The sequence below is a fragment of the Caretta caretta genome, chromosome 17 (assembly GCF_965140235.1).
Source record: "Caretta caretta isolate rCarCar2 chromosome 17, rCarCar1.hap1, whole genome shotgun sequence".
In the NCBI taxonomy this organism is placed as follows: Eukaryota; Metazoa; Chordata; order Testudines; family Cheloniidae; genus Caretta; species Caretta caretta.
Genome location: NC_134222.1, coordinates 7,562,761 through 7,583,461, shown reverse-complemented (window position 1 = coordinate 7,583,461; position 20,701 = coordinate 7,562,761).

Here is a 20,701-nt window from a genome sequence, read left to right as displayed (position 1 = left end):
ATCCTTAACAGGGCTAGTGAACTACGGTTCCTTTAGGAATTGTTGGGGTTTCAAACATTGACTTGTGCAGTTAAACTTTAATAAAAATTCCTTTCTCCCAAGTGCTTATTAGGTGTTATAGCCAAATAATAATTAAACTAACAACAAACAACTAAGTGTTTGAGTCAGGCCAAAAATCCTTTCCCCATTAAATTAATCAGCTTTCAGCCTCTCATAATGTCATAATTCAGCTCATTCTGTACTTATCCAAGGAGTTCCAAGGTAAGACCGACATGAGTTTCAAAGTTAAATAATAATAATCAGCAAAACAACTCTATTGTGGGAGAGGAGAACCCTTTTGGGCCTTCATACACCCTAAAGCAGTAAGAGCAATACACGGGCCCATTTTTCCCTCCAGGCCATCTTTAACAGGGATTTCTTTGTCAGGAAGGGGAAAGAATGTTGCATTTAAAGCAGATACAGACCATCTGGGGGATGTATTTATTTTCTGTGGTCTTTTTTCCTGCATTCAATAAGGTTTTACGATTGTGTTTCTGTGGGTTTTCATGTCCCTTTTGTTTCTGGACAATAAAATCACTTGGCATTTCATTCATTTTTTAGCCAAAAGCTTGGTCATGTTCCATCAGTGATCGGGGCAAGCAGGAACCTGGTACAGTCGTCCCCACCCAAGGCCCGCTGGCTTTAATTTTTCAGTAATTTTTCATGAAATCTTTTAGATGGCCACAAGTAGCGAGGCTTTCCATTCCGCATGGCATTCCTTTCCCACAGTCTCAATGAGGAGCTGCTCAGATGAATAGCAATGCTGATTACTTTTACGAAGGCTCGGGAAACACTCTCCCATCTCAGAGAAGTCACCGGAATAGTATAATTGGTTCAATTGTCTAACGTAATCCATATCTGCGGCAATTTATTGTCCATGTATACTGTTGCGTTCTGTCTCCATACAAAGTATCTACCCTGCATTATATTAGTGATTAGATAAGTGGTGTATTGCTTTGTACTGTAATGTGTTACTGTTTCATGCTGTGATGTATAAAAGGAAAATGCAAACACAAACACTGACCAAAGGAGGAGATGCAGGAGCAATTCACTTTGAGGCTCAGTTTGCTGTCTTCCACATTTTTCAGTAGTTTATTCAAAAGTTGTATTACTTTCTGCATTGAGTATGTTTTAAAATATAGTGGCCTTTACTAGCCCTTCCTTACTGTCATCTAAGCATATAGTCATAAAATAATTGTACTTAGCCACCTTTGCAATGGGCTTTGAGATCTACAAACAAAACATGCTGTAAGTGCTACATATCATCATCCCACTTTTACAACAGGAAAGCTGGATTCCAGCTAAGGTTTATTATTAGGTAGCATCTCAAGGCCCTATTCAGGGATAAGGACTCCATTGTGCAAGGTGCTGTATAACCAACAAAAAGACAGCCCCTGCCCTGGAGAGTTTACAAGCTAAGCATAAGACAAGAAGCATATGACAGACAGAGGGAACACAAAGAAACAGTGAGACAACACTGGCCAGCATGGTAAGCAGTGATCAGAGCTGCAGAGAGATTAAGCTTGGTTTTCAGAGATGATGAGCATTCAACACCCATTGATGTCAGCAGAAACTATGGATGCTCAGCAACTCTGAGCTACCAGGCCCCAAATGACTCATGCAAAGTCAGATTGATCTCACTGTAAGAGCTGGAAATAGAACCCTTGTTTCCTGCCAATCCCATGCCCTACCGACTGCACAGCTCTGCTTCCCTTAACACTTGTTATACTGCAGACAGACCTGTACCAGCAACAGTCAATACCAACCTAATGAGAGCCACAGCATCACATTGGTCCTGGTGTTTAACATCACAAGGTACTAGAAGCCCCAGGGACTTCAGTGAGAACACTCACAGGACATAAATGTTTAGCATGCGTTCTAGTCTGGAGAGTATTTTCAATGAAGCAAAGCCATGTTCTTCAACCTGGATTTGGAGAATCCAAAATCCTTAGTATATTCCAGAAAGAGCCTAGAAGGGTTAACTTCTCTATTTGCGGATGAAAGACCTTGAAAGAAACAAAGAGGAAGAAAAAAGAAAAGGAGGACTTGTGGCACCTTAGAGACTAACCAATTTATTTGAGCATAAGCTTTCGTGAGCTACAGCTCACTTCATCGGATGTCTTTTTGCGAATGCAGACTAACACGGCTGCTACTCTGAAAAGAGGAAGAACTTCCCCTTGTTCAGACTCCCCTGTAAATCGGACAAGCCTATGGAAGCAGCATGGTCATTTGGTTATTCCATCTCTCACAGGAAGCTTGGCAAGCCACCATTTTTTAAAACCTCGGTTCTACATATATATAACAGAGGTAACAGAATGGCAGCAAATGAGCAGTGTCTGACGTACTAGCACAAGCTGGGTAGAACCTGATGTCTGAGGAACAAAAGCAGACTTGGACACATGCACCCATGGAAATATATCGGTTTCATGCAGAGTAAGGTCAAGTTTCATTGCACAACACTGACCTAGTATTGTATGACAACTCTATGCAAAACACTCTTCAAGGGATTCCTGCTCTCAGGTGTCATGGGTACTTTTGTGATAAATGGGCGTATAAATTTGCTGAATTTAACTGTAAAAAGGGAGTATGAGTTCGTAAGATGTCACAATGATCTACAATAAAGAAAGTTATAAACAGGTTCAAGAGACCTAGATAGAGAGACTGGATTAGTCTAAATCAAAAAGGCCACGCTGAGGCCTACTGAAAGGACTGTTGAAATTATGTTTGTTAAAAAACGGATGGGGACCCAGAAGTTAATTAACCAAAACTGGTGTGTCAGATATTAAGCCTAATTGGTGGACAAAAATTACGAGGGGATGGGCTATTCCTCCCATCTTTTCCTTTGAGAGACTTTTGGGGGAAAAAAACAGAAAAGAACAGAGAGGAAGAACAGACACAGGCTACTGAAGCAAGCCTTACCATCATGGCTTCTACCCCCACCACTTCCTGAGATCCGGGGCCTTCAGTATCTTGAGAGGTGTCCTGACCAGACGGAGCCACAGAGAGGGATCCAGAGGACATCACCATCCCTACTAGCTCCAGCTGAATCCCAACCACCGTGGAGGAAGAAATGGGATTAGATTTTAACAACTGCGGCAACAGCTCCAGTCCATCTCAGCCAAATAACTTCTCTTTTTGCCCCAAAGGACAGTTATTACTGTCTTTAATACCATTTAAGAGACTGTCAGACAAGGGGTTTCTCCAGCGAAAGGGAAAATAAACAACGTTGTTAAATTGAAAGCCTTACTTAATACTTTATATTTCAAATTTTATTTTTCATTGTTTTCCCTTTTTCTGTACCTTTAATAAAAGGTTAAAAGGATTTTGAATGGTTTGTTTGCCATGGTACTAAACAGGGTGAGGTCTCTGTATTCCAAACCCAAATCTTCTTTAACATGGTTTCATGTTAGCTAGTGACTGGATTTTGTTAACGCCTTTGGACGATTTATCCCATCGTCATTCATACAACAGCCCCCAAGCCCAATTTAATGCCCAGTTTCCTTACCCCCACCCCACCCCCATCCCCTTTCCTCCCCCAGGGATACAATTACAGGAAATTAACTGGTTTCAGAGTAACAGCTGTGTTAGTCTGTATTCGCAAAAAGAAAAGGAGTACCTGTGGCACCTTAGAGACTAACCAATTTATTTGAGCGTAAGCTTTCGTGAGCTACAGTCCACTTCATCAGATGCATACTGTGGAAAGTATAGAAGATCTTATTATATACACACAAAAAACATGAAAAAATACCTCCTCCCACCCCACTCTCCTGCTGGTAATAGCTTATCTAAAGTGATCACTCTCCTTACAATGTGTATGATAATCAAGGTGGGCCATTTCCAGCACAAATCCAGGTTTTCTCACCCCCCTCCTCCCCCCCCCCCACACAAACTCACTCTCCTGCTGGTAATAGCTTATCCAAAGTGACCACTCTCCTTACATTGTGTATGATAAACAAGGTGGGCCATTTCCAGCACAAATCCAGGGTTTAACAAGAACGTCTGGGGGGGGGGTAGGAAAAAACAAGGGGAAATAGGCTACCTTGCATAATGACTAAGCCACTCCCAGTCTCTATTCAAGCCTAAGTTAATTGTATCCAATTTGCAAATGAATTCCAATTCAGCAGTTTCTCGCTGGAGTCTGGATTTGAAGGTTTTTTGTTGTAAAATAGCGACTTTCATGTCTGTAATTGCGTGACCAGAGAGATTGAAGTGTTCTCCGACTGGTTTATGAATGTTATAATTCTTGACATCTGATTTGTGTCCATTTACTCTTTTACGTAGAGAATGTCCAGTTTGACCAATGTACATGGCAGAGGGGCATTGCTGGCACATGATGGCATATATCACATTGGTGGATGTGCAGGTGAACAAGCCTCTGATAGTGTGGCTGATGTGATTAGGCCCTGTGATGGTGTCCCCTGAATAGATATGTGGGCACAGTTAGCAACGGGCTTTGTTGCAAGGATCGGTTCCTGGGTTAGTGGTTCTGTTGTGTGGTATGTGGTTGCTGGTGAGTATTTGCTTCAGGTTGGGGGGCTGTCTGTAGGCAAGGACTGGCCTCTCTCCCAAGATTAGTGAGAGTGTTGGGTCATCCTTCAGGATAGGTTGTAGATCCTTAATAATGCGTTGGAGGGGTTTTAGTTGGGGGCTGAAGGTGACGGCTAGTGGCGTTCTGTTATTTTCTTTGTTAGGCCTGTCCTGTAGTAGGTGACTTCTGGGAACTCTTCTGGCTCTATCAATCTGTTTCTTCATTTCCGCAGGTGGGTATTGTAGTTGTAAGAATGCTTGATAGAGATCTTGTAGGTGTCTGTCTCTGTCTGAGGGGTTGGAGCAAATGCGGTTGTATCCAGAGCTTGGCTGTAGACGATGGATCGTGTGGTGTGGTCAGGGTGAAAGCTGGAGGCATGTAGTTAGGAATAGCGGTCAGTAGGTTTCCGGTATAGGGTGGTGTTTATGTGGCCATTGTTTATTAGCACTGTAGTGTCCAGAAAGTGGATCTGTTGTATGGACTGGACCAGGCTGAGGTTGATGGTAGGATGGAAATTGTTGAAATCATGGTGGAATTCCTCAAGAGCTTCTTTTCCATGGGTCCAGATGATGAAGATGTCATCAATATAGCGCAAGTAGAGTAGGGGCTTTAGGGGACGAGAGCTGAGGAAGCGTTGTTCTAAATCAGCCATAAAAATGTTGGCATACTGTGGGGCCATGCGGGTACCCATAGCAGTGCCACTGATCTGAAGGTATACATTGTCCCCAAATGTGAAATAGTTATGGGTAAGGACAAAGTCACAAAGTTCAGCCACCAGGTTAGCCGTGACATTATCGGGGATAGTGTTCTTGACGGCTTGTAGTCCATCTTTGTGTGGAATGTTGGTGTAGAGGGCTTCTACATCCATAGTAGCCAGGATGGTGTTATCAGGAAGATCACCGATGGATTGAAGTTTCCTCAGGAAGTCAGTGGTGTCTCGAAGGTAGCTGGGAGTGCTGGTAGCGTTGGGCCTGAGGAGGGAGTCTACATAGCCAGACAATCCTGCTGTCAGGGTGCCAATGCCTGAGATGAAGGGGCGCCCAGGATTTCCAGGTTTATGGATCTTGGGTAGCAGATAGAATATCCCAGGTCGGGGTTCCAGGGGTGTGTCTGTGCGGATTTGATCTTGTGCTTTTTCAGGGAGTTTCTTGAGCAATTAACTGGCACCCATATAGATTTACAGGTTGATGGGATAGTGACAGATTCTTCTCCTTTATAGCCTCCTCTCCTTTCTCTACTTCCCTGTCCCCTCCTGAGGGTCTGCATTTCTTTGCACTGATCTAGGCATGAGTAACCTAAGGTAATTTGTTATCACCTGACAAGTAATGGCAAATGGTTCAGATTACTTTGCTAAAGGGAGGCAGGGCAGGTGGGAGCTGTGATGCTATATATACACACACATACCCTTCCCTTAATGCAGATCACAGGCAACTCTGTGGATGCTTCTAACCAAAATAAAATTGTTTCCCCATTTACCTGTAAGGGGTGCATCAGACTCACTTTGTTTGGAGACCCTGACCTGGGCTCAAGCACTCTTCAAGCTGGAATACAATCACTCTCATTGGAGCAGGTCTGGCAAGAGCATTCCATCCAGCTGAGGGCAGTAGGTGGGAGGAGACTTACGCAGAGGTATTATGCATGTTATGTGCCCAAAATACTCTTCTGAAGAGGAGTAAAGTGCAAATATAACCGCACACTAACAAAGTGTGGCTGTTTGTCCCCCTCTAGTGGATAGCCCTCCAAAATCTAGAAGGTCTTCGGTTCAATCCCCACAGAGAACTCATCAAGGGCAACTTTACATTAACATGCAGGATAGTGTTAACAGACATGTTCCTTGAATATTTTTAAAGGTGATTTTAATAATCTTTAACTATAGCTTTGTAGGCAATGTGTAAATGCAGCTATTTCTTGTGCATGCATCACTGTAGTATTTAAGTGAGTAGAATGGATTTCTTTTTAAAAGCTTCCATCTTTGCCTTCTTGAGATTTTTGAACTATGTGCTACAAGGTAACATGGGGGTGTGTGGGGTGGAAAAAGCTTGTTTCCCCTCTTCAAGAACTCCTGTTAATTTCAAATCATGATCCTGGGCTTTACAGAATGTGGATATGTCCTGCCTCTTGGCTCTGCCTATCAAATCATTATTAATCTTTCTAGTCTGTGTATATTCATTAGATAAACACTCAAACGGTGATGTTGTTTATTGTCTGCTCTGTACACATCATAACCCAGGGAAGACAAGATGAATTTGACAGCTAATGTAAAAATTACAGCAGGCAATACATCTTAGATTTGGGTGGAATGCCAAGATGAGAGTTAATCAATAAAATCCTAACTTAGGTGTTGTATGAAATGGCACTTCATTCATTATTAGGGGTTGGTATAAAACATGATTTAGTGTCTTGAGATATTGGCCCTTCACCTCTGGGACCTATTTTGAAATCCAATCCAATCCAAAGTGACGAAAGATCCCGCTAGTCTGAGAGCTTGGAAACGATATTGTTGCCAGAAATGTATCTGACCTGAGTTTATAATATATACATGTGCAGGTCTTCACCCAAGGAAATGTTACCCTGGAGCTGAGAGGGATTAAACTAAGATCAGGACACTTTGTACGCTAACAACTTTTTAAAGGAAAAAAAAATTATGGGTGTTTCTCCTTCCTCTCCAAATTTACCTTTCGTCTTGTCAGGAAATCCAACATCTCAACCCTTAACAGACCGGCTTGTCTTTTAATTTGGTTTTCATCCTGTGCGCCCAAAACTACAGGAATGGAAGTAGGGTGAACAGATGTCCCGATTTTATAGGGACAGTCACAATTTTGGGGGCTTTTACTTACAGGCACCTATCACCCCCCACGCTCTGTCCCCATTTTTTACACTCGCTATCTGGTCACCCTAAATGAAAGTCATTTTGCTCTTTGCAGAAATCAACACTAAGGGCTCGACCTGGTCCCCAGGTAAAGCAGCTTTGTGTGTTATACAAGTCACCAAGGTGGAGTATACCAAGTACTGTCCTAACCCAATGGAACCCATGGGGATATACTAGAGATCACCCCATTTCCCAAGAGCAACAAGAGATAGAACGGTGCCCTGCTTGGGCCTGGCCTAGCCAAATTTCAACTTCAGTGATATTCACCTATCAGAACAAACCCTATGGCTCCACAGAAGTCAAACTTCAATATCATACCTGTTCTCTCAACCTTCACAGACCTTTCGGGAAAGTGCCATAAAAACCAGGTCACCCTGCCTTACCCATTATAGATTTACTGGGTGTCATAACAACTGTGTTTCAAGTTTGCAGTTAAGATCTCCATTTTCTCTATTCCTGCCCCACCTTGTAACGAATGATGTTTTTTTCTGAACAGAAATGAAAAACAAAAATGAAGAGTTTCTAGCATTTCTACAGGCAGTTGTTTCTCACAAGAAAGAATCCAAACTGTTGGTCTTTTTCTCTGCACTTCACAGTAGCATTAACTTGGTTGCATTTTTCTGGCATTTCTGTAATCATACCAACAATATCTAATTCTATAGCTATTAGACTCTTGTTTTAGAGTCATACATACTTAAAGGAATATACCAGAGACAGAGATGCAAAATAAGACCAAGATCCTTCAAAGTGTTAAGCACATGCTTAACTTTATGCCCTACTGCAGACAGACAGGAAGGATGATCCACTGGTTAGCGCAACAGCCTTGGACTTCAGAGACCCATCCTCAAGTCCCAGCTCTACTACAGACACCCTGTCTCTCAGTTTCCCCCATCTGTAGAATGGGTATAATGGTACTTTCCTACCTGACAGCAGTGTTGTAAACACACTGAAGATTGTAAAGTAACAGGGGCCATAAGTACCTAAAATAAGCTCGTGCTTCACTTACTTTAAGTCTGCGGGATCCGTTTTGGTTAAATGCCTGGACACCCCACTGATTGAGTGTTTGGGGATGGGTTGTAAAGAGACAATTTAAAAAAACAACAGCTTTAGCAATCAACAAAGAAATAAATGGTCATTTAGCCCAGATCCTTATAAAAAAAAAAGTTACTGAAATCACTGGATTTCTTTCCTAGTCTTTTTGCAATTCATTGTTCCAAGAAACTTGTTGCAGAGTTCTGGCTCAGGTGCGCTGTGAATCCACTAGCCATCACAACCCAGTAAACCTGACTGAAGGGTTGAAGGATTTAGATGCTAATGGAGTGATATATATCTGAGCAACTGGCAGCAGTGCTGGGATAGCACTGACTATTCTCGGATCTTGTGTGTGCACAGAGAGAGAGAGAGAGAGAGATCCCTTATTGCATTTTATAACTGCCTTTATAGGGCAAATAAAACAAAGCATTTTTAAAACCAGGAAGCGTTCCAGAGAACTGATTCCTACCCCCCATATAACAATCACAGTTAGAATTCAAATTTAAATACTTTTTTTTGTTTTAAAAAACCCCCCAAACAATGGAACTGATTCCCTTGTTGAGCACCCGTGAAGATTTCAGTTGTCTTTGTAACTGCACCTGTTCCTTGCTGCCTTTTAAACATAAAAGGAAAGTGGCTTTAATGCTACAGTAAAACTACAGGCCGAGTCAAAATCAGTACAGCAGAGCCACTAACCCTGCATATGCTGCTATGGTTCCATGGATGCCTGAAACACAGCCTTATAGAGAGACGCTCAGTGGCAGATCCTAGACACGTGTCTTTGAAGTTCATTGGCAAAACTGCTAGCTCTGGCCACTTCATATTATCCCATAAGAGGCAGTTCATCCAGGACCTGATCCAAAGCTCGTTAAATGGAACAACTTCCATAGACTCGAGTGAGCGTTGGACCAGGTCCTTCGTGATTAGAGCAGGTGGCTGAAAGACAAGAGACCTCTGTTCTACTGACAACTCTGCCATGGACCCTGGGCAAGTCACTTGCCCTCCGTGTCTCAGTTTCCCCATTTGACAGATAGGGATTATACTACTTTCCCATCCCTGTAAACCTTTTGAGATCCCCAGATAAAAGCTGCTATATAAATGCATTGTTGTTGTGCATCTTCCGAAACACATTTGCCCTCACTCTTTTTTTATTAATTAGATAGCACCCATCACCCTTTCAGATAAGCACTTGTGTGTAATATTAGCACATACAGAACGTGGTAAAGTTCCAATGATGTCATTTTTCTGAGATCCCCAGAGGAGGCCCTTCTACTCCTCCCTCCTCTCCCCCCCCGCCCCCGCTCTCCAGTTTCACTGTGTGTCTTGTTTTTTTCCAGAAGAGAGATGTCGTGGATTAGTGTTTGTGGATTTATCAATAACAGTGGAGCTTCAGAACTGATGGCAGAGAACAATCCACTTCCAATTTGTTCACAGTTAACAAGACAGGTTAATATCACAGCACATTTTGGACATCCAAATACCGGGGTCAGAATGACCTTTACTTTGCACTGATAACAGAGGAAAGAAATTCTCATTCCAAACAAAGCCAGGAGTAGTCCTGTATCCCGTTTCCAATAGTGGCCAGTAACTGGCACTTCAGATAATGGTGCAAACACACCATTGTAGTGGGCAGTTCTGGAATAACCTGCCCCCAGGAAAGTTTCCCCATAAACTAGTGGCTGGTTTATGCTGGGTAGAAGCATGAAAGTTTCTCTCTTGTTTATTATTTTTAGGTTATTTATACATTCATAACAAGCACAAGGACATCCACAGTGATCTGAATCTTTCTGGGCCTCCACAAAGCCCTTGACATCAAGGATACCTTGCGGCAGTGAGTTACCTAGATTAACTTTGCATTCCTGAAGAAAAAAATCCTTCTATCAGCATAACCATTTGTTGCCTTTCAGTGTTAATGACGAAGCTTTAGCTCATCCCATCCAGTTTTAAAGCACCTGCTATGGCCTGTATTTGAACCACCTCAGGTTTGATTGCACAGATCAAGGCCAGATGGGCTGACCTAGTATTTGACAGGAAATACTTCAACAAATACCTGGATCCCAACCAAGTAAGAGGCTGCTCTTCTGTCAATATCGAACCAGTGCCTCCCGCCCATGATGCTAGCAAGCGCTGTGCTGCTGGGGGCACCATCTTTCAGATGATACAACCGACTAACGGCTTGTTTTGTTATAGTTTTCCCTTTAGTGGGTTAAATCTCTTTGCAATTTGTGCCACAGCATGGGACAGCAAGTCTGTTGCCTGCCTGTCACTATGCTGCACACTCCAGGGTCACTTCGAACTTTACAGTGACACCAGGGATAGATTTGGATCCTCCTGCCCCAAAACCACAGGCCCACAGTTGACTTAAAGGAGAATCTCTGTTCTGTCAGCAATATAGGGGATATGCCAAACGCTGTCCAAGAGTTCAAATTCTATCTAGCAGAGGCACGCACGCACACGTCCCTAGACGGTTTATGAAAGTATTAACATATACCTATCAGACTGTCAGAAGCACTCTGCACTGGCCTAACTCAGCTCCCGCTGAGGTCAACACTACACTTCCTTGTTGGCTTCAAATGGAAGCAGAGATAGGCCAAAACTGAGCACTTTTGAAAACTCCACCCCCTTCCTTGCAGTTCATTTGGGATTTTTGGATACTTTCGCTCTTCCCGATTTCTAACAAGCTAAAAATCCCAAGCTGGGAAAGGCAATTCCAGAAGCAGCATCTGCTCCTTGTTAAACTCCAAAAGCAATTGACAGTAGAGTCTCCAATACTCTTTCCCTGGTCTGTCAAGAAGTTATAGGCTGCTTCAGGTTGCCTTGGGCTGCTTTGGTTTCCTGGATACTTTTTTTTTTTTTGTTGCTGTTCTATCAATGCACCTTCAATGCCAAAAGAATTTTCACACTATCATCTCATTGTGAATAAGCTTCAGCGCGGGTCTCTCCTGAGATCTCTAGCCATTGCTCTTCACTCATAGTTAAAAGACAATCAGTTGCAAGGAACAAAAATAGATTTCCCAAACCAAACATAATAAATCCAATACTCTCCCCATCCTGGTTTCAAGCAGGCACAAACTGCAAATATGACACTGACACTTTCTGGGTTTCTGAGAGTATTGCTGGCCCTCTGAATGGGGAGCACAACCAGTGGGAGAAAAGGAGTTGGTCCAGAGACGTAGCTTCCCTCAAAATAATCAGCCAGGAGCTAAATAAGCTTTCTTCAGTTAGACAAATAGTCTAAAACAGTAAAGATCTTGCCATCCAATAACATACTCCTGGTGGGCATTTACTCCGCTTCTACTGCCTGGGACTTTCCAGACAGCTATTAGTGTATTTCCCCTGCCACCTTAAATCACCCCTTCATTGCAACTCTTCTATTGCATCCCCTCTAGAAGGCACAAACTATCATTTATTAAATATTCATGGTAAATAGGCCCAATGGCCTGTGATGGGCTATTAGATGGGGTGGGATCTGAGTTACCCAGGAAAGAATTTTCTGTAGTATCTGGCTGGTGAATCTTGCCCATATGCTCAGGGTTTAGCTGATCGCCATATCTGGGGTTGGGAAGGAATTTTCCTCCAGGGCAGATTGGAAGAGGCCCTGGAGGTTTCTTGCCTTCCTCTGTAGCATGGGGCACGGGTCACTTGCTGGAGGATTCTCTGCTCCTTGAAGTCTTTAAACCACGATTTGAGGACTTCAATAGCTCAGACAGAGGTGAGAGGTCTTTCTCAGGAGTGGTGGGTGAAATTCTGTGGCCTGCACTGTGCAGGAGGTCAGACTAGATGATCATAATGGTCCCTTCTGACCTAAATATCTATGAATCTATGTGCAAAGACACGGCGGAGATGCACCGAAGGAAACGGCTCCCTGATACATGTTATGGAGATGTCCTCTGTGAGCCCCCACGTTGGACTGGTGCTGCCACCCAGACAATGTGAGCCTTAAGTCACAATTCTCACTTTGATAGACCCTGCAGGTTGAAAGACACTTTACTGTGAATGCACCTGGACACCCATTGACTGGCTCTGCCCCACTCTCATGATATCCTCAGGGCAGTATATCCTAACAGAGAAAGCTTTGCAGGTGCTGCTTCCCCTTATTAGGCTCGAGTCGTCTGCCTGGCACAGCCAATGTCCCTCCCAAATGCACTCTTCCTAGGGTGAATGAACCCCAATGTAGACAAGTCTCTGGCAGCCTGAACAGATTTTATTACTTTAAGGAAGCGTAACTGAAACCATGGTAAACATGGGTCTGGGTGCAGGAGCCCTGTGTAAAGCTGAATTCCCACTTGTGCCAATAGTGGTTCGCCTCAATTGCTGTTCTAGCCAGCAGGCAGGCAGATTATATATATACACACACACACGTTTCCTAAAACTGTGCATCAGTCACCAGTGAAATATGGCGGTGGCAGCCTGCATCTAAACCAAAAAAGTCATACAGTACTCCACAAGGGTCTACATGGCTGCTAGGGAAATATGCTGGGCACCCCATAAGGGACTTAATTTCCCCATCTGTGGAACACAGGTATTATGAAGCCTAGTTTCTAAAGCACTTGAGAATGGCCCGATGAAAGGTGCTGGTGAAGTACATTCAGTGCACCTTATTAATCACTTAAGTCTACTGATTCTGATGCTTCCAGCAGAGCCAGCCATATGCCTCCCTCTTTTATGTCCTCTCCACGGGCCCGGTCCAAAGCCCATTGAAAGTAGTAGAAAGACTCCCATTCATTTCATTGGCCTTAGATCAGGTTCCATCACTGCAGTCATAATAGCTTCAAGTGGTAGATCCAAGAGTGAACGTTGCAGATTGCTCGACAAGTACAAGCATCAGGACTTTGCAAACTGAATCTCCAGACCTTCCTTCACAGGCACAATTGCTGCGTTTTTCAGCTCTTAACAGAGAGAGAATGGACTCGTTTAAAACAAAAACCACCACATCACTAGAGTAGGATATGAAAGGAATAGATAGGAGTGATTTCTGCTTTGTATCTGAAGTCGCTTCATTGTGTGCAGCTTATTGTTTGCACTGAAATGGGAAAGGGGAACAATGTCCTTTGTGAAAGGAAAAATAATAAATAAATCAAGCTTTGGGCTAGTAGCCAAACTGTCCAGCTGGCTTTGATACAGGCACCAAAAGACACTCCCTCACTCATACAAACCGGCCACATATCAATACCAACTGAACGAAGACAAGAGGGAGACTGAAGAAAACCAATACAGACTCATCCAGATCAATTGGTTTGCCATTGCACGCAAGCCCTCTTATACTAAACTGAACTTGTTCATTTTTAAAAATGTACTTAAACTAAACGAACCATCCTGAGCTCTAACTCTGTCAGGTCAGAAAGACCCTTTTAAGAAGAAACTAAAAGAAAGGAATTGGTGTCTCCAAATGCATTCCCAAACACCTAAGAAAACAAGCCTGGAAAAAAATGTTAATCTCTCGTTAGAGCTGTAACACTCAAAACTTTAACATACTCACAAATATATATTGTACACACATGGGGGCGGCACACAATTAAGGTTGCATACTCCTCAGGGGAAGGATTGCGCCTCTCTCTGTGTTGAGAGTAAACCTAGCATTCTACCTACCGCATTCCAAATAAGTGTGTAGATCTGTCTTGTACACCTCAAGCCTGTGGGTTTAAATGTAGAAGGGCCAAAACAATGGATAGAAATTTTAACCTAGCTAAATAGTTTACACTGAAATGTCAAATTTAAATCTACACCAACAACTACCTATGCAAAATTGTCCACTGGGCAGTAGGTATTTAAATGTTAGTTTTGTTTTATTTTGCATCAGTAGCTCTCATTTCAGAGCTTTGGTTTTCAGGTCAGTGTCACACAAGAGCAGAAATGAACTAGGAATGTTTTCAATGGTATATTTAGAACTATCACTGTATGTTTAATGCCATGCAAGAGATCTAAGATACAACCACATTCCATCTCCAACAGCAGAATATTGCCAGATGCAATCCTTGTGTTTATTGCGCGAGATATTTTTGCCCTCATCCTGACCGAGGAGTGAGGATTTAGCTCCTTGTTGTCAGAGGATGAATGTTTTTATCCCATTTGCTCCCAGGCTAATATCAAAAGCTCCCAGTACGTGGGTTAACCAGATGATCCTTTAATACACAAAGGACCCCCAAACAGCTTAACCTTAACCCATCTGTAAAGATTCCACCCAGACTGCTAATGCTGTCCTGAATCGTGTTCTCTATTATTACATCTGAAATCCGTTAAAATTTCACACAATTTCCTGCACAGCAGTGTATGTAATAATGCTGGGAGCCAATATGTTTCTATAATTGGGCCTGTAGTGGGGCAGAGTCCAAAGCAATTAATCCAGCCTCCGTCCTTGTTTGCGCCCGTATAAAGCTGACAGGGTAGAGAGTAATTGGAAACGAGCGGCCTCTATCCCCTACTTTAAATTAATATTTTCCTGTTCTGATTTAATTTCACCCGGTAACAGTGACACAAAGACACGCCATGTCAAGCACTAAGTAATCTGCAGCAGCTGCCTTCGGAGAAAACTTTTATTCATCAGTAATATACTGACCTGTATATCACTCCACATACAGTATACAATATTCCTGTCAAATAGGCAGCTGCATTTAACTCCGTATAATGAGCAGAGAGGTGAGGAAAGAAAATAACATACACCCAAACATACAGCAGACACAGGAATTAAATTAATCCTGAGAAATGCACCTTTTCCAAAGCATTAAATAGCAACTATAAAATATGCTCAAACAGGATAACCAAGAATCTATGCAAATGGAAAAAACAGGAGGCATGGCCAAAAAACAAACAAACAAACAAACAAACAAACCAACCCCAAAACACACACCCACACACCACCAGACCATTAAATCAAATTGCTGAGAGAATAATGGCTAAACTCTCTCTTACTTGTAACACTCAATTTATGCAGTCAATATGGCTCTGAATGAATGAGCGAAGGTACTAAGAGCACAAATCTAAATTCAATATACATATTTTAGGAAAATCCTCAGCGTAGGCATGCACACGCTGACACGCCAGATAGAGAAGGCATTGTGTGTGGTACAACAGCAGAAAGGAGAAAACTAGCATCATTTAGGAGGATTCTGCCATTCACAATAGACCAAATCTCAGCATCACCCAGATTATTGCAACAAAATCCACAGCTGCCAAAAGAATTGATGGGGTCGGTGACTCACTCTGTGGCCGTTCAGAACTTCAGAGTGACGGCAGGAACAGAACTCAGAGCCTCCTGCTCAAAAAGAACAGGCCCCACTACTACCTGAGTTAGCAGATCTCCTTTAGCTGTTGGCAGTATAAAGCCTATGATACACACCTGAGCCGTGCGGACTATTTAGTAAAGGATAGTGGTATACACACATTATACTGCATATGCAGCATTACAACATAGTCTATATTTGAGATCATATAGTATATATTCAGGGAACACTGACCATGATAAGAATCTTAGACATGGGTCTGAACCAGAATCTAAAACGTTAGCGTTCTTTGTGGGGAGTCAGTTTTGCACGGTTTTCTGAATGGACTCTTGTTCATAGTCACCCTGATTTCCTCTAGGTGTGAGTTCCACAACAGCTGGCCAGTGGCCTAATAAAATCCCCCCCTCCATTGTTCCGGTGGGATGTAGCTATCACCGGGGGGGGGGGGGGGGTTCAGGCTGATGCAGACAGAGGTGATGCCTCAGAAAAGTTGGACAGAGCCCCTTGCGGGCTTTAAAGAGAATGGAAACCTTACATTTGGCCCAATGTTCAGTGGGAGGAAGTGAAGAGAATGAAGTACTGGGCTGATATTCGTTTGGCTGCCTGCGCAGAAGAGCTGCTCTGATCTGATAGCCTTCAAGTCCAAGATATCATAACATGCAGCCCAAGGCTGTAGGTGCAAACATCTAATATGTGTGGAGGATGGGATAGAGCTTTTAAAACAAATGGTTTGAAACCACAACATCTTATGTGAATTTAGATCACCCCAAATTTTGGGATCACAAATTAGGATTTAGCCTTTTACACAATGACAGGAGCCATCCAAGTTTATCAGAGAGATTCACGAGGAGCTGTATGAGGTTTATACACAGAAAAATACAGTCTCAAGAGAATATTGGGGGATGTGGCAGCTTAGTCCTCTGCAGATCAGCAATTAATATCCAGTGGCTTAATTTTCTCTCTCACTCGTTCTTGATTTTGTTGAATTTCTTCCTTCTCTCCAAGATCATATTTTCATCTACAGGCGATATGTTTAATCCACTGACGATCACCCTCAACATTGGCTGGAAAATTAGCTGACACAGTAGCCTACCTCTAAAAAGTTCCATGTAATAAATTGCCTCTAAGCTGCTGGGCAAACATAAAGCAACAGCGATCCAGGCAGTGTTCTACATCTAGTCAGGAGGTTGCAACCATTTCTTTCAGGAGTGGGTCCTCACTTCATCCATCATACTTTAAATATGCAACTACAGCCACGTGCTCTATCTTAGAGCCTCTCCGAAATGGAAGCCGGGACAGAAGGCAGATACTCATTCATGAAGAGGCATACCCTGCCCTTGGATGTGACTTCAGGGTTCCAGAGTCTCTCCTGGCTGCTCATTGGCTTTCCAGTGGTACACAAGGCGTTGATGTCACCTACTAAGCACAAAGTACCTTGAAATGGCCTATGTGAGAAACTGTCTTTCTCCCCCATGCCATACTCCCCCACTTGCGATCAGCAAAGGCACTCACGCTGAAGCTCCCTTGCAGCTGTCAGAATGGCCTTCATGAGGACACCTAGACATCGGAATTTGGTCCTAATGAGCCCAAAGCTGATGGCCTTTATGCAAACTGCAAAACCCACCTCTCTGGCCAAGTCTTTGCAGGGGCTGAGGTTTGTAGGGTTGGGTGCATACACATACATGCTAGTGGCAAGGAAGCTACCGGTTCTGCAAAAATGGGCAAGTTTGGCTCTTGCAGACTGGTTGCTTTTCTGTACAGGAAGGCGCCGATTTTCTACGGCTCTTTGTGTGAGGTGAAGTACTGGGGCTTTTAATTATTTCCCAAGGCGCTCAGCTGTTGTAAAATATTTATATGTTGAAAACCGAAGGAATACTGTGACAGCAGCAGACTCCTCAGCTATCTGCTGTAAGAAACCAAAGCCATCAAAGCTGGTTTTCTATTCCAAGATGGATCTAAAATGTTACATGCAAATGTTAACTCTTATGCCCGTTATTGGCTAGCCAAATGGCTGTGTCACAGTAGGTGTGGGCCCCACATGACAATCTCTGTATGTAATGAACCATTGCATCCTCTCGTCCAATATCCTGTCTCTAACGGCGACGCATGCTGAAGACTAAAACACATTAAAGGCCCACACTCGGACCATTCTATTCCATGGGATGAAATGTCTTTCCATTTTCACGTGGTGAACCTGAAACATGAGGAGCCTTTTCATTGCACCACAATTATGGCACGGCTCTTTACAGCACGGGATGGCCCATCTCTTTTTAGCTCTTCCTCAGCCCCAATTGGCCCCAACAACATCCTTACAGCGAAACATCTTTACTGTTTGTTTTAAATGTGTTGCCTCTGAAGTTGATTTGATTCCCTCCCTCTCTCATATTGTAAGAAGTAGTAAATAGGAACAATCAGATCCCACCTCGCTCCGTTATAGGGCTTTTCAAAAGAAGCCAGAAGTGACTTGCCCAAGATCATACAGTGGGCCAGAACCAGAAGTCCCAGTCCAGGGCTCTATCCGCGATGTCACACTGCCTCCCCTAGGTCCTGCCGATTTCATTCTTTATTTCCATAGATTTTAAGGGCAGAAGAGACCATTCTGATCGTCTGACAATTTTATAATTATACATGGATATAATAAAATGAAAGAGGTGAAACCGCTTGGGTAAGTTATCCTTCACTTCTGGTCCCAAACTGATGTTATAATCAGTGATTATTCGTCACCCCAGAGGTGGCTGCATTTCAGTGACAGGCAAAGTGATGCCTTTGTGTAGTTTTGCAAACACATTTGTGAAGCATTTGGGAATCCTTCACAAAGCCAGCTATTATTAAGAAATGGAAGTAAAATTCTCCAGAGCAGTGAGGGGAGGGAAGTTATCCATTTAGGCTAAAATCCTTGTCAATATTTTTTTCCTCCTAGTGAAAGTCTGCATACAAAAGGGGAGGCTAAAGGTCAATGAAAACCTGCAAAGGGTGGCTGCAGAAGAATAAGCAGGTGCAAAGAGCACTTTAGCAATTCTGTGGTGGCCCTAACCTTCCTGGAATGACAAAAAAAATATGCTGGAGCTAGCATTAAAAAAACCCTCAAAAGCTTTTGAGCATCAGCCTTGCAGCCAAGCACACCCAGCATACTTCGATTTTGATGTACAGTTTGAAACAAATCAATAGTGGTATAATAATACTCAGCACGCTGTGTAATTTTTATATCATTAGTTTTCATTTTCCGCTCCCCATGCATCAAAAAACTTACAACAGGCTCGTAAAGTTTATTTAGTATTCCATGAATTCCTAATCAGTTTCATTTCATAATGATTCAGAGCGGCCGTTGCCAGGGCCCCGGTGTCAAAAAATCGATAAAACCAACACACTTTTCCTGGTGGCGGCTGCAAAAGGATCTATTGTAGGGGAATTATGATTTATGTCTGGGCTGCACGACAAGCAGCAGCAAGCGACAGCCTGGCTCAAGAGCTGAGATGTTCGCCAATAATGATTTATATGCATGCCTCACCCTCTCTCCCCCCCAACCTCTTCTTACCCCCCACGCTCCTGTGCACCACCACGAGGCCCTGTACGCTGTGCATTAGCAGCAGCAGCAGCTTTTGCTTTCCTGTGTGTTGCTGCAGCTGGGTGCTGGTGATGCAGTCCTGTGCATGAGACCACCCTTTATCCCCAGGCCCATGATTCGTGTCAGACGATGCCGGCCCCGGCTGGAGCAGAGAGGGCGAGTGTGATCTCCCCTCCTGCCCTCCCTTCCCCTATCTGCAGGCTCTCACCGTATTCCCTTCAGCTCTGGCTCCAGATGAGCACGAGGACAGTTCGATATTCAGCTATGTGCATGAGGTGCCTATTTGTCTTGGAGCACCCATTCTGTCAAGCCTGCTGTGGGTGGGGAGGGAAACCAGACAACCGCAAGGGACAGGCTGGGCGGCAGGGGGAAAGGGGAATGAGTGGACTGTAGGGTCTGACCACAGACAGCTGGAGCTGCTAGGCAAGACTTTAAAATATACATTATAAAATAGTGTGAAAGAAGAATCCTTTCTCTGAAGCTCGTGAGACTGAGGTGGCACAAAAGTTTCAGGAAGCTTGTTGTTATTAGTGGTGTGGCCTGAAGTCGCTAAGATACCAGATGATACATGCAAGAGGCACCAAGAATCATCATCATTATTATTTGTAAGTGAACAGATGAAGTAAGGAAGCAGCAGTGTTGTGCAGAGAGACAGTAGATGTTTTGGAACCAAATGTACAGTAGGACCTTTTTGTCCTTTATCAAAATAATGTGCTGGGTAATTCTTCTGCCCAGACTTCTGGGATGCAAGGGAAAGGCCAGACATACCTCATTATTAAAAGTCCAGTTTGTGGATTAAAGGGAACACCACCATTTAGCTGGTCACGTTAGTTTAGAAATCAATTTGCCATTTGAAACGAACACACACACACACCCCAGACTAGGACCTGAGATCCTGGCATAACCTACCTGTGTCACGTCATTTTAATAGAAGAGGGAGTCTTAAGCTCAGCTCAACTTAAAAATCAGCATCCACCCTCCAGTTGGGTTTTGTCTGTTGTATTTAGATGTATACAATATATTTGACTAGTAAGCAACTAACCACTCCCAAGTCCAAAAGGAAGGACACGATTTAAGAGGGAGGATCGATCTTGAATCACCAGGATGCACTGATTAATCCAAAACAATAGGCAGAGGGGGTGGCTCGTTTACATAGGCTGACATTACATCAACACAAATATTCTATTCCCCCGCCCCCAGCCATTTTTGTAAATTAGGCAAGGAAAAAAGCTAAATGCAGAGAATACATAAAAAAGGAAAACAGCAAGAAAAACGTGTTTTAATTTAGTTACTGACAAATACAGATATGATCTGCTAGCGACACTTTGTGCAGTGGCCCTCAACCTTTCCAAACTACTGTACCCCTTTCAGGAGTCTGATTTGTCTTGTGTACCCCAAGCTTCACCTCACTTAAAACTACTTGCTTACAAAAATCAGATATAAAACCC